This window comes from Hesperophylax consimilis, chromosome 7 (assembly GCF_061612785.1).
Source record: "Hesperophylax consimilis isolate HC1 chromosome 7, BYU_Hcon_1.0, whole genome shotgun sequence".
Classification (NCBI taxonomy): Eukaryota; Metazoa; Arthropoda; class Insecta; order Trichoptera; family Limnephilidae; genus Hesperophylax; species Hesperophylax consimilis.
In genome coordinates, this window is record NC_142842.1 from 12,580,398 (window position 1) to 12,592,490 (window position 12,093).

At 37.5% G+C, this 12,093-nt stretch overlaps 1 long non-coding RNA gene across 1 annotated transcript; it reads right to left on the bottom strand.

Annotated features, from left to right (window-relative positions):
- Positions 1-3,569: 3,569 nt before the first annotated feature.
- LOC149422322 (uncharacterized) lies at positions 3,570-6,894 on the bottom strand. Its single transcript, XR_016302396.1, has 2 exons — positions 6,577-6,894; positions 3,570-4,274 (listed from the first exon to the last, which is right to left on the bottom strand). It is a non-coding gene; the product is annotated as an uncharacterized LOC149422322 (long non-coding RNA).
- Positions 6,895-12,093: the final 5,199 nt, after the last annotated feature.

The following is a 12,093-nucleotide window of genomic DNA, read 5'->3' on the forward strand; positions in this document are numbered from 1 at the left end:
TCTCAGGGTGCTCCCTTCTCGCGATGGTTCTTCCCTGCTGCACTCTAGGACGAAAGGGCTGCGAGCTCTGCACAGTCACAGGTTTAACGGGTGGAGCTGGTCGCGACGTGCTAGGCTGAGGAGCGAGGCACTTCTTCACTCCCCCTAACTTATCCAGCTGGGCCGACAGGAGGTTCGGGTCAAAGAGATATTCCGATGTGGGCGGAATCTTCCGTAAGGCATCTCGGACGTATCCGTCACTGATGCCTCGCAATGCCCCCTCTCGTCGATACTCAATGTGGCTAGCCCGTTTTCCGCAGACCATCTGCATGATGTCTTTGGACACCTTCTGGGACTCAGACCCCGCCGCGAAGAGAGACTGCACCTTCTCGAAAAGAGTGGAAGTGCTCAGCTTCGTGCCCGGTTCCGCACTCCAGTTGACCAGCTCCTGCAAGGAGGCCTTCAGGAGATCAGCCTGCAGGGAAAGAGCATTGGACAGGGAGCCGCAGAAGGAGTCCGTTGAGGTACTGGCCGATTCCTCCTGAGCTAGGCGCTTCAATTCAGGGTTCAATGCCAACATTGAGAAGAGGGGGGTTGCGGCATACGACTTCTGGATCTCGAGGTAGCGGACATTGTTCCAGTTGGCCGTCCCCAGATGCTGAAGGAGCTCCACTTTTTTCACCCTCCCTGGGTCGGCCGATGGTATCTTCGGCTGCTTTAGGTCAGTTGTCCACTCCCCGAGATCCAAGTCGCGAGACGGCTTATTCGGATGGATGAGTCCCATTCCCAAATCTCCTGCCAATTCCTCCCGAAGCGACGCAGGGGTGTCCAGGGAGATGCTGTCCTCGTCATCGTCGTCCGAGGCGCCACGGACGGGAGCCTCCGAACGCTTCTCTAGCAGCAGACGCAACATTTCCTGCATCTGGGACATCTGCTGTGTTAACAGGTCAATTCGCGGGTCGGCGGGAGCTAATTCACAAACCCTCTGCCTTTTGGCTTTGTCTTCCGCGCAGACCCTCGAACGCTTTCCCCGCGTGTCCGTGTGGATCACCTTCATGACTTCCGCCCTCGAAAATTCGGCTTCCCCGCTCTCGGAACGTTCGGAATCCGACATAATCGCGAAAACACAAAGAAACCACAAAAAAACACTAAACAAAAACACACGAAACTCTATAAATCGCAATTTTACGGAGTTCGAACAGTCACACTGTTAATAACCTCGAAAAAAAATATGTAAATTTTGCGCAAATACTGAAAAACAGGTTATTTTACGGTATTTGATGTTTGTAAACAAACCAAACGTGTTTGACCTTCGCAAAATAAATGCTAATGAAGCATGAAATTATAGCGTCACTGGTGACGTCCCACTACTGGCGCCGCCTCAAGGATGCATTTGGAACTAGCAGGTGACATTGGCGGGAGATTTAAACTAAGAATTACACACGAAATTGGTAAGAAACGTCGATTTGGCTGCAAAATGGTAATGTTTATCTCACTTTATAGGTTTTAAATAAAGCCTATGCTACATAATAACGGTTTTACACAATATTTTTACACAAATGAAAGAATATCTTTGTTTTAAACCACTTTATTACATTTATATACGTCGACCGGTTTCGGTTGAACTCAACCTTCATCAGGACAGTACAAATATAAACTGGAAACCGGTCGACGTATATAAATGTAATAAAGTGGTTTAAAACAAAGATATTCTTTCATTTGTGTAATATGTAATGTCAAGCCACAAAGTGTTTGCTTCCTTCGATAATACAATATTTTTAATTTAAAATATGTATATAATACACACATCTGTAGAAGTACGGCCACTTATTATCGTTATGATATCTGTGGATATTAACAATTAAATAAATACTTCATCTTGCACCAAATTTTCAACACATTTCACAGTCTTTTACTTATTACGGGAGAGAAGCCCCCAGTGATGGCGGTGAAACTATGCGCTCCGTGTTTGACGGAGTATATATTTCGAAAATGCCATCAAAATGTTTCATCAATGGGTCTAAAAGTAGAATACCGACTCACTTGGAGCATTGCAATAATCTAAGGAAGCTACAAAAACATTAAGTACTCACAAATTCTCTTTTTTCATGTAAATTTGTCGCATTGTATTTTTTCAAGAGTCAAATTCTTTGAAACGCGTAAAATACAACATTCAATATGCGTTCCTATTCCTAACGTTTAGCACGAACGTCATGATGTTGACTGACGCGCTCTTTATGCAGGTGTGTGTGAGAATTCATTGTCTTTACGCGCTCTGACTAAGTTGTGAGAGTGAAAGTTTTTTCATATGGCACGTTTGGTAATAAAACCAAAAATTACCATCTCACGCAGGATCATTTTTAGTTTGGTAAAATCAGCCATTTTAAGTGATAACAAGTCAAGTTTTTCACTGTTCCGACCTTACATGGTAAGAAGTATTAATATAAGGAGTAAACAAGTTTATTACCGTTTTTTATTTTTATCTTTAGATTAAACAGACAAAATAAACTTTTTAAGGAAATTAACAATAATATCGCCTTTCCGCGTATAAACACGTAACCATTCACACATTGTCAAATCAAAGATATTCTATCTATGTGTTGTGTTGTAAAGTTTCAAATAATTATATTATTTTTCTCTTTGTAGATCAATAGGTACATGATTTATCCATAGCAGCCGGAAAAAATACTCCAAACAAGGTATGCTTCGAGCAACAAATGAATTTGGGGCTGGACTTTTTCATCATAATATATATTTTTTTTTTGCTTTTTTATTTAGGAAAAAATACAGCAAAAACACCAACATCCGATAGAACCAAATGAGCCTACTGTAAATATTGCACACAAAGGACCAAACTTGGAAGATTTAGACCACGAGGATATTGTTTAATTTTGGATCAAGGTAGAAATATAAACCCACTTATTTCGCCAGAAATGTTTATTGCAGAAGAGAGATAAAAATGATAAATCAACCTATTTATAACCTTTAACAGGGAAGAATCTATGGCGACATCTATGAAAAACTATCCTAACATAAACATCAACTTATTTATTAACTTTTAACAGTCTGTTGGAAAGGTAAGCATCTACATATAACGACATCTATGCAAAGCTACACTAAACTCTATTTTCTAACATAAACTCCCCCCGAAAAAAGGATTGGAGGTCATTTTTTCTGAAACAAACCCCAAAACATAAGAATAAAAATTAAGCAGCTGAATATCTACATATATGCCAAAATTAATTTGGAAGAAACAAAAATAGTAATTATTAACTATAACTGTTAATACTAAAAATTGATTAACAATAAATATTTGAAATAATAGGTAACCTATTTCTAAGCGTAAGTTTAAACATAAGACTACTCTAAAAAACGAAATGACAATTTCAAACTAACTAAAATTATACAACTTAATTATGAGATTAAAATTATTACTTTCGTTCAAATCAAATTCATGCAATTCACTAAGCTATTCTATACTATAATTTAACAACTAAGATAATTCCAATAACCTTGTTCTAACAGAAATCATAATATGTAATAATCAAACATAAAACAAATAATATAGACAACACAACATGGAGCGCTGGTTTCCTGGTCATCCTTCTTAAGGGTTTGTGTTTTTCTATAGTTCATTACCACATTTATAATTAGTTTCTTCAGATGTATTTGTGTAGTTTGAAATTACATATAGCCAGCAGGCTATCTCGGTTTATAAGCGTTCATTTTTAAAGTGTTTTTTTATTCTTGGTATATACGTATCTACAATCCTTTTTTTATTTTGTACATTTTTTATCAAACTCGCAAGTTTTATTGTTATCCACTTTTTTATGCACTGTTTTTACCTTTTATTTATTATTATTTCTTCCTTATCTTCTTTTAATTTATTATTATTATTTTTTTATTTATGATTATGATTTATGAAAATTTTATATTGTTTTTATCACGAAACTTTTTATATTGTTTTGCACAAAACCTTTTTTTTTTATTTTGCGCTTACTCAGCGTCTGGTCCGTTGGGTGGGGGTGTCGACATTTTCCTCGTTGTCATCTATTGGCAACAGACAGATCTTTGAAATGGCCCTCTGGATGATGCCTTTCGACGTGATGATGGTCGCCACGCGAACTCTTCCATCAGCGCCAGGATGAACGGCGCTCACACGTCCCAGCCTCCAGTAGCAAGAAGGGACGTTGTCCTCCTTTATTACGACCATGTCGCCAGACCGCATCTGCCTTTGATTCCTATTGGTCCATTTGCTTCTGGTTTGAAGTTCTGCTAAGTACTCCTTCCGCCACCTCGACCAAAAAAATTGTACAATCTGGATTAGTTTTTGGTAATTGTTTAATCGATTGAATGTGATATGTTCCAAATTTTGTTCTGGAATCGCCGCCAAACTAGTTCCTATTAGAAAGTGACCGGGAGTCAAGGGATTAAGGTCATAAGGATCATTTGATAAGGGAGACAGTGGCCTGGAGTTTAAGCAAGATTCAATTTGACACAACACCGTATTAATCTCTTCATAAGTTAATGAAGCGATACTGGTTATTCTTTTTAAGTGATGCTTAACTGACTTTATCCCAGCCTCCCAGAGCCCCCCAAAGTTCGGCGCACGAGCTGGTATAAATTGCCATTGTATTCCTAATGTGGATAAATAATTATCAATTTTATCATTAGACATATTTAAAAAATTATAAATTTCTCTTAGTTCATTATTAGCCGCTTTAAAATTGGTTGCATTATCCGAGAACATTTTGCTTGGTCTACCACGACGCGAGATAAACCGTTTCAAAGAGTTTAAAAAACTCTCTGCGCTCAAGGACAGCACAGCTTCTAAGTGCACGGCTTTAGTGACCATGCATACGAATAAGCAAATATATGATTTAACGCTATGTGATTTTCTGTGAATACCCGACTTTATTAATATTGGTCCACAGTAGTCCACTCCTGTTATCTGAAATGGCCTACATTCAGTTATTCTTTCAGCTGGCAGGTCGGCCATCAACTGCTGTTCGGATTTGGGATTACATCTATAACAAATTATACATTTTTTTATTATTTTTTTTACAATATTCCTTCCCTTAATCGGCCAAAATTTCATTCTAATCAACGCCAATAATGACTGCGTTCCCGAGTGTAAGTTCAAGTAATGATAGTGTTTTACAATTAACTCTGTTAATTTATGATGCGAAGGTAACAAAATTGGGTGCTGCTGGCCTTCGGTTACCATTTTACCTTTGGAGAGCCTTCCCCCCACACGAATTAGATCCCTTTCAATGAAAGGATCTAATGACTTTAGTGCACTATTCCTAAGTATATTACCTCCATTATTTAAAGCTCGAATTTCGTCTCTGAAACAGTATGATTGCGCCCGAGATATTAATTTGTTTACTGAATTTTCCAACTCACTAACTGTCAATTTACTATAGCGGCGCTGCGAAGGGTTTCTACAATTAAAAATAAATCTATTAAGGTATGCTGTTACTCTCTGTAATTTGGAAAAATTGGAATATCTATCAAAAATGTCCCAGTCCTGTTTCACAGCAGACAACAGTGCCGAGCTTGTTTTGATCTCTGGTGGATCAATACAAAATGAGTTGGAATTTGGCCAGCACGCTGAATCCAATCTGGACCATGCCACCAAATGCTGGAAATTAATAACTGTGAAACGCCGATTCCTCTGGAAAGCACGTCTGCTGCATTGTCTTCCGACCGTACATGATTCCATTGCTCTGGCTGACTGGTTTCCTGGATTTCCGCCACTCTATTAGCAACGAAAGTGTTCCATCTTACCGGCTGATCCCTGATCCAGCACAGTACTATTTGGGAATCACACCAGTATGTAGTAGGTATATCCGGAGTACATAGAGCATCTTTAATGTAATTCACTAGTCTTGTCAGTAATACGGCTCCACATAATTCTAACTTGGGTAGAGAAACACTTTTCAAAGGCGCTACCCGTGATTTGGACATTATCAAATTGGAGTACTTCTTACCCAATTTGTCAGTAGACACCATATAAACACAGGACGAATATGCCTTTTCTGAGGCGTCACAAAATCCATGTAGCTGTAAATTTACATGATCTTGACATATTATCTTTCTACCTATTCTTAAATTATTTAATTGAGGCAGTTCATTCACATATGCTTCCCATGTCTTCAACATATCATATGGAATAGGCTCATCCCATTGAAGCTTTGCCTGCCACAATTTTTGCATCAATAATTTAGCAATAACAGTAACAGGACCTATTAATCCTAACGGGTCAAATATGGACGCAATGCATGACAGTATTTGTCGTTTGCTATTAATTGGATTTTTTAATAACTTCACTGTGTATAGGAAATTATCCTGCTGATTGTTCCAAGACAGGCCTAATATTTTGTTGTCATTTGAATCTGTACTAATAATCATATCTGACATGTTTTCTTCCTTCGAACATAACGAGGGCAAATTCGACCGCCATTTCCTTAAGTTCATCCCAGCGGATGCCATGATGGATATTAGTTGTTCTTTAATTATTAAACAGTTTTCTTCAGTTTCATCTCCAGTAATTAAATCATCCACATAAAAATTATTCTTTATAATCTGACTGACCTTGTGGTTTGATGATATATTTTCATTTCCCAGCTGCTGGAGGCATCTAGTTGCTAAAAATGATGACGGCCCCAGACCGTAGGTAACGGTGTTAAGTCGATAATGCTGAATTTCCTCCTCCGGGAAATTTTTCCATACTATTCGCTGTAGATCTCTGTCTTCGGGTCGCACCAATATTTGCCTGTACATTTTCTCAATGTCGGCTGTTATCGCGTACTGGTGTTTTCTGAAACATATCAATTGTGCGGCTAAATCTTTCTGTAAAACAGGTCCTATCATGAGAGCATCGTTTAACGATATACCATTGGATGATTTTGCTGAACCTTCAAATACCACTCGAGTCTTATTTATTTATTTATTTATTTATTTATTAATTTACGGACAATATGTCCATTAAAACCATAATATTGACACGAATAAGAAAACATAGATGACAGTGAATGGAGAGTACATGAATGTGAAGGGCAAAGACAATGTAAAATAGAAAATGTTCATATAGAAAATAACTACAAGTCATAGCATCAATAACGATTAAGTTGTGAAAAATTACACATTACGTATCGCTTTTTGGAAGTCATTTAGACTTACACCAAAAAATTCAATGCTCTGACTTGAGTTTACAAGTCTCGACATTCTAGACAAAGAAGAATGGTACCCATAGTTAGTTGAATGGTGATTGAGGAACAACAATTCATTATTTCGGAGTCTACGGGATGGGGTGTTGAATTGAATGAGTTGTAGCAGTTCAGGTGAGTCGGTTATACTGTTGATTATTTTAAATATGCAAATTAGATCGGAGTCTTTTCTACGTTTTTCTAATGAAGATAGGTTTAAAGTCTGTTCAATTTCCTCATATGAGTAATCGCCTCTTTCAAGTCCTAACCTCCAAGCAATTCGCCGTAGGAAGCGATGTTGGACAGATTCGATGTGACTAATGTGGACAGCATAGAAAGGAGACCAAATGACACTGGCATATTCAAGGTGAGGACGAACCAACGAACAATATAGAGTTTTAAGTGTTCTTATATGTTTAAAGTCTGAGGTAATTCTATGAATGAACCCGAGTAGCTTAAGTGATTTATTTACGATGTTATTTATATGATTTCGAAAAGAGAGATTGCAATCAAGAGTGACCCCAAGGTCCTTGATGGATGTGACAGTTGATAGACAAGCACCATTTAGTTTATACTCAAACTGAATAGGTTTATTGGCTCTGTAAAAGGACAAAACTTTACATTTATCAACATTGAGTTCCAAGCAGTTTAGTTTGCACCAATCGTTAAATGAATCAATATCAAGTTGAAATAGTAAACAGTCATGAAAGGATTTAATTATCTTAAGGATCTTATTATCATCAGCAAAAAGCCAGAAGCGTGTGTGCGAAAAAACTTTAGTTAAGTCGTTAATAAAAAGGTTAAAAAGAAGCGGTGCCAAATGGGCTCCTTGGGGAACACCGGACGTTACATCAATGTTAAAGGATTCAAAATTATTTATTTTAACTCTTTGTTTTCTGTCACTCAAGTAAGATTGAAAAAATGATAACATAGGGTTTCTAATACCTAAAGCATAAAGTTTGGCCATGAGTATTGAGTGATTTACTTTGTCAAAGGCTTTAGAGAAGTCGGTGTAAAGGACATCAGCCTGAGAGTTGTCTTCTAAAGCTTTAACAATGATGTTTGTAAAAGACAGTAAATTAGTTGTTGTAGATTTCGCTGATCTAAATCCATGCTGTTCCTCAATAAGAACATTTTTGAAAATAGGAGTGATTTTCTTTGTAATTATTGATTCAAATATTTTCGGAATATTAGATATAATTGATATTGGTCTGTAATTTCCAATATTTGATTTGTTCCCAGACTTGAAAATGGGTCGAATATACGAAATTTTCCATGAGTCTGCAAAAGTTCCAGATGATAGTGATAAGTTGTACAACATACAAATTGGGTTAGCTAAAGTATATTTACATTCTTTTAGTAAGATTTCTGGAATGCCATCAGGTCCGGAAGTTTTTTTATGAGAAAGATTATTTAAGGCTTGGTATACCTCTACAAGTGATATTTGGCAATCATTCAAGTCAATATTTTGGTCATAGTTAAGTGGAGGGATGGTGCATGACGCATCAGAATATACAGAGGAGAAATGTTTAGCAAAAAGGTTGGCGATGTCATTTCCATTAGTAGCATGAGTTTCATTAAAATACATACTTGAGGGGAGATCATTATCAGCACGGTTTTGCGCAACAAATTGCCAAAATTGTTTAGGATTTTTGAGTAGTTTTGACTCTGTATCTTCAACAAAGGATTTATAGCACTTGGCTGATTCAATTTTGGACAATTCCCTTAGCTGAGAGAATTTTTGATAAAAGTTTAAGTTTCCAGTCACTTTAAATAACTTATGGGTTTTCTTTTTTTCAATTATTAATTGTTTAAGTGTCGAGCTAAACCAATTTGGAAACTTGGGTTGACAGTATAATCCCTTAGGAATAAACAGATCAATAGCACGTGATAAACATTCATTAAATTTATATACAGCGTCATTAATATCAGAATTTAAAAATAGTGTTGACCAGTTAATCTGAGAAAGATAATTGTTAAAATTTGAATAGTCACCATCGAGAAATTTGTAGTGATATGAGACATTTGGTTTCAATGAAGCGAGTTTGAAAAAATTTGAGATGTTAATCGAGAGAGGTGGATGATACCTATCAATTGGTAATAAGGAGATATCAGCTTCACTTACTATGACATTTTGTATACTAGTGAAAATTAAATCCAGGCAAGAACCCAAACAGTTAGTGACAGCATTTACTTGAAACATATTCAAATAGGCAAAACAATTAACAATTTCAATAGCTTGTGAGGAAAGATTACTAGTTAGAGTGTTGACACCTTTATTGTCATTTAGCCACAATATTTTAGGCAAATTATAATCACCACAAATAAACAATGAACCAGCGTTTCTAGATACATGCTCAACTAAAGCAGTATGTGACTTGTAGACTTCTAACGAGGAAGACGGGGGAATGTAAACACAACCAAGTACAAGCTTTTTGGTGCCAAATAGAACACACAAGAATAATTGATCACAAACATTGTTGGATGATTCTAGAATATGGCAAGGGTATTTTTTGTTTACACATATCATCACTCCACCTCCTTTTGACTTCCCAGAAGTAGTTGAACGGTCACTGCGAAAAATATTATAATCAAACAGTCCAAGTTCAGCAGATGCGACATTATCAGAGAGCCATGTTTCGGTAAAGAATAAGAAGTCATAATGACATACATTGACGTTACAGCGAATAGTGTTTAGTTTTGTATTTAGGCCACGGACATTTTGGTAGTACGTCGAGAAAGAATTTTTCACGGAATGATTGTTTAGGTTCAACCTAAAAAATTTGTCCTAGAAAGTTCACGTCTCTCTGCAGCTTGGCGGGCGGGGCAGTCTTGAGCTCCAGTGTTGTGGGAAGCCGGTTTTCTAAAGAAAGTACAGGTGGCACATACAGGAGATTTCTCCTTTTTGGGGCAGGCATCTCGATTGTGGCCAACTTTGGCACAGTGAGGACAGGTGGGTAAGTCTGCTTGGCACTTCGACGCAATGTGACCATACAGTTGACAGTGGCCACACTTCAAACTATCTACCCAGTCTCTTACCCGGTGTAGCTGCCAGTCAATGGCAAGTTTAGTGCGAGATATCAACGAGTGGCGCACAGATGGAGGAACTCTGAAAATGTGGATGCAATTTCCTGTGCGGGGGCCAGATTTATGAGAAAAGGTCATATTCTCCTTTAAACGTTCTAAAGATAGACCTGTATCGTTGGTGGATTGATGATGGACGGCACTTATAATTTCACCAGGCGAAATATTTTGAGGAAGGTCGTGGATAGCAATGCGAGGGAGGCGGTTTGGGGCGATGGTTGCTTTTAGGCCCGCTTCAGATAGCGCTGGAGCATTTGCCAATTTTTTCGCTTCGGCTGAAGTGCTAGGGTGGATTAACACCCCACCACTTTTTAACTCACGCAACCCCGTCACTTGAATGCCCAGGGTGGCAGGATTTATGGCAGTTTTCAGTGTTTTTAGGGTAGCTTCAGAGGTGGACTGTGAATTTTCAGCTGGAAAAACTAAAACTGAAGGTCTAGCAGGGCCAGGAGGAGCATTGTTCCTTGTTATAGGTGGCAAGCGGGGAAATTGGCTACTTGACTGAGAGTGGGTAGCAGCAACCGTATTCCAGGCACCTTGTGGTCTTTGATCTACTTCTGACAATTTGTTTTCCAGGCACTTTATTTGATTGTCCTTTTCGACAAGTGTATTTTTCAGTGACTCAACCAATTTAGTGATGGTTTCCATTTTAGCCATAAGATTGTCATATTGTCTGCTGATAAGATCTCTCGAGTTTCTACTTTCTAGGTTATCATCGTCAATTTTTTTTATAATCGACAATTTAAAGGCTTCCAGTTTAGTTGACATTTCTTTTTCCATTTTCTCGACTAGCATATCACATTGAGAAGGTACAACGGTGGTCAAGCTGGTTGACGCGGGCATTTGTCCTTTGCTTAATGCTGGTTTGGTCTTAATTCCCTTCTTTTGTTGTTTGTCCACTACTTTTTTGCTTTCAGCTCGGGTTTGTATTGGAGACTTAAGTTCTGGGCTGCTATGGCTTCGGATTATTGGTGATCTTGGCGTAGTTCCCGATTTTTTGAAGGGATCTTTAACACCTGGTGGGGTACAAGGGGGGTCAGCCATTTAGGATTTATTGTAGTTTAATATCACTTGGCAGAAGTTGTCAGCTGATGTCTGTGGTATTTGTTTATGAAGATTTATTTTGTAGCGCCTGTTGGTAGGCAATATTAATATCACTTTTACCTCTGACGCCTGTTTGCAGGCAATCTGATATGAAAATATCACTTTAGTCAGTACAAGACTAAAACTCGATGAATTAATTTATTTTAATATTGTTTATTTTTGTAGTCTGTACATAGATGGAGTTGTAGTGCACTTTAAACTTATGAGAAAAAAAGAAAAAAGTAAAAATGTTTTGGTTGGGCTGAGTATTGAACACTGCTCCTCTTGAACTGGCCAAATTTAGTCAACTGCGCTAACCACTACACTATCGCCGGTTATTAGGAACAGGGATTAATTTGTCAATATAGTCAATTGTTCATAAAAGTGATTTAAAAATATAAATTATTTATAATAATTTTTTTTTGTGTCCATTAATTTTATAATCACTTTAGAGGCACTCGACGTTGGGGTCTCGAAAGACAGACACTGAGTTTTATTGAATTCAATGAGTTTTATTGCCATAAAAAGATATTTCAGTTTAGTTATGCACTTATTATTGACAAAAGTTATCCTCCGTACACTGTCAAAATTTTTAAAGCTAACTCACTTTTTTTAGCATTTATCGGTAGATATCGCGAAGACAAAGATACCGGGCGATAGCCCGAGAAAAACTCTACACTTCAACACAAATTTGCTTCGATTTTACACTATTATAATGATTTTTTTTCTTAAGAAA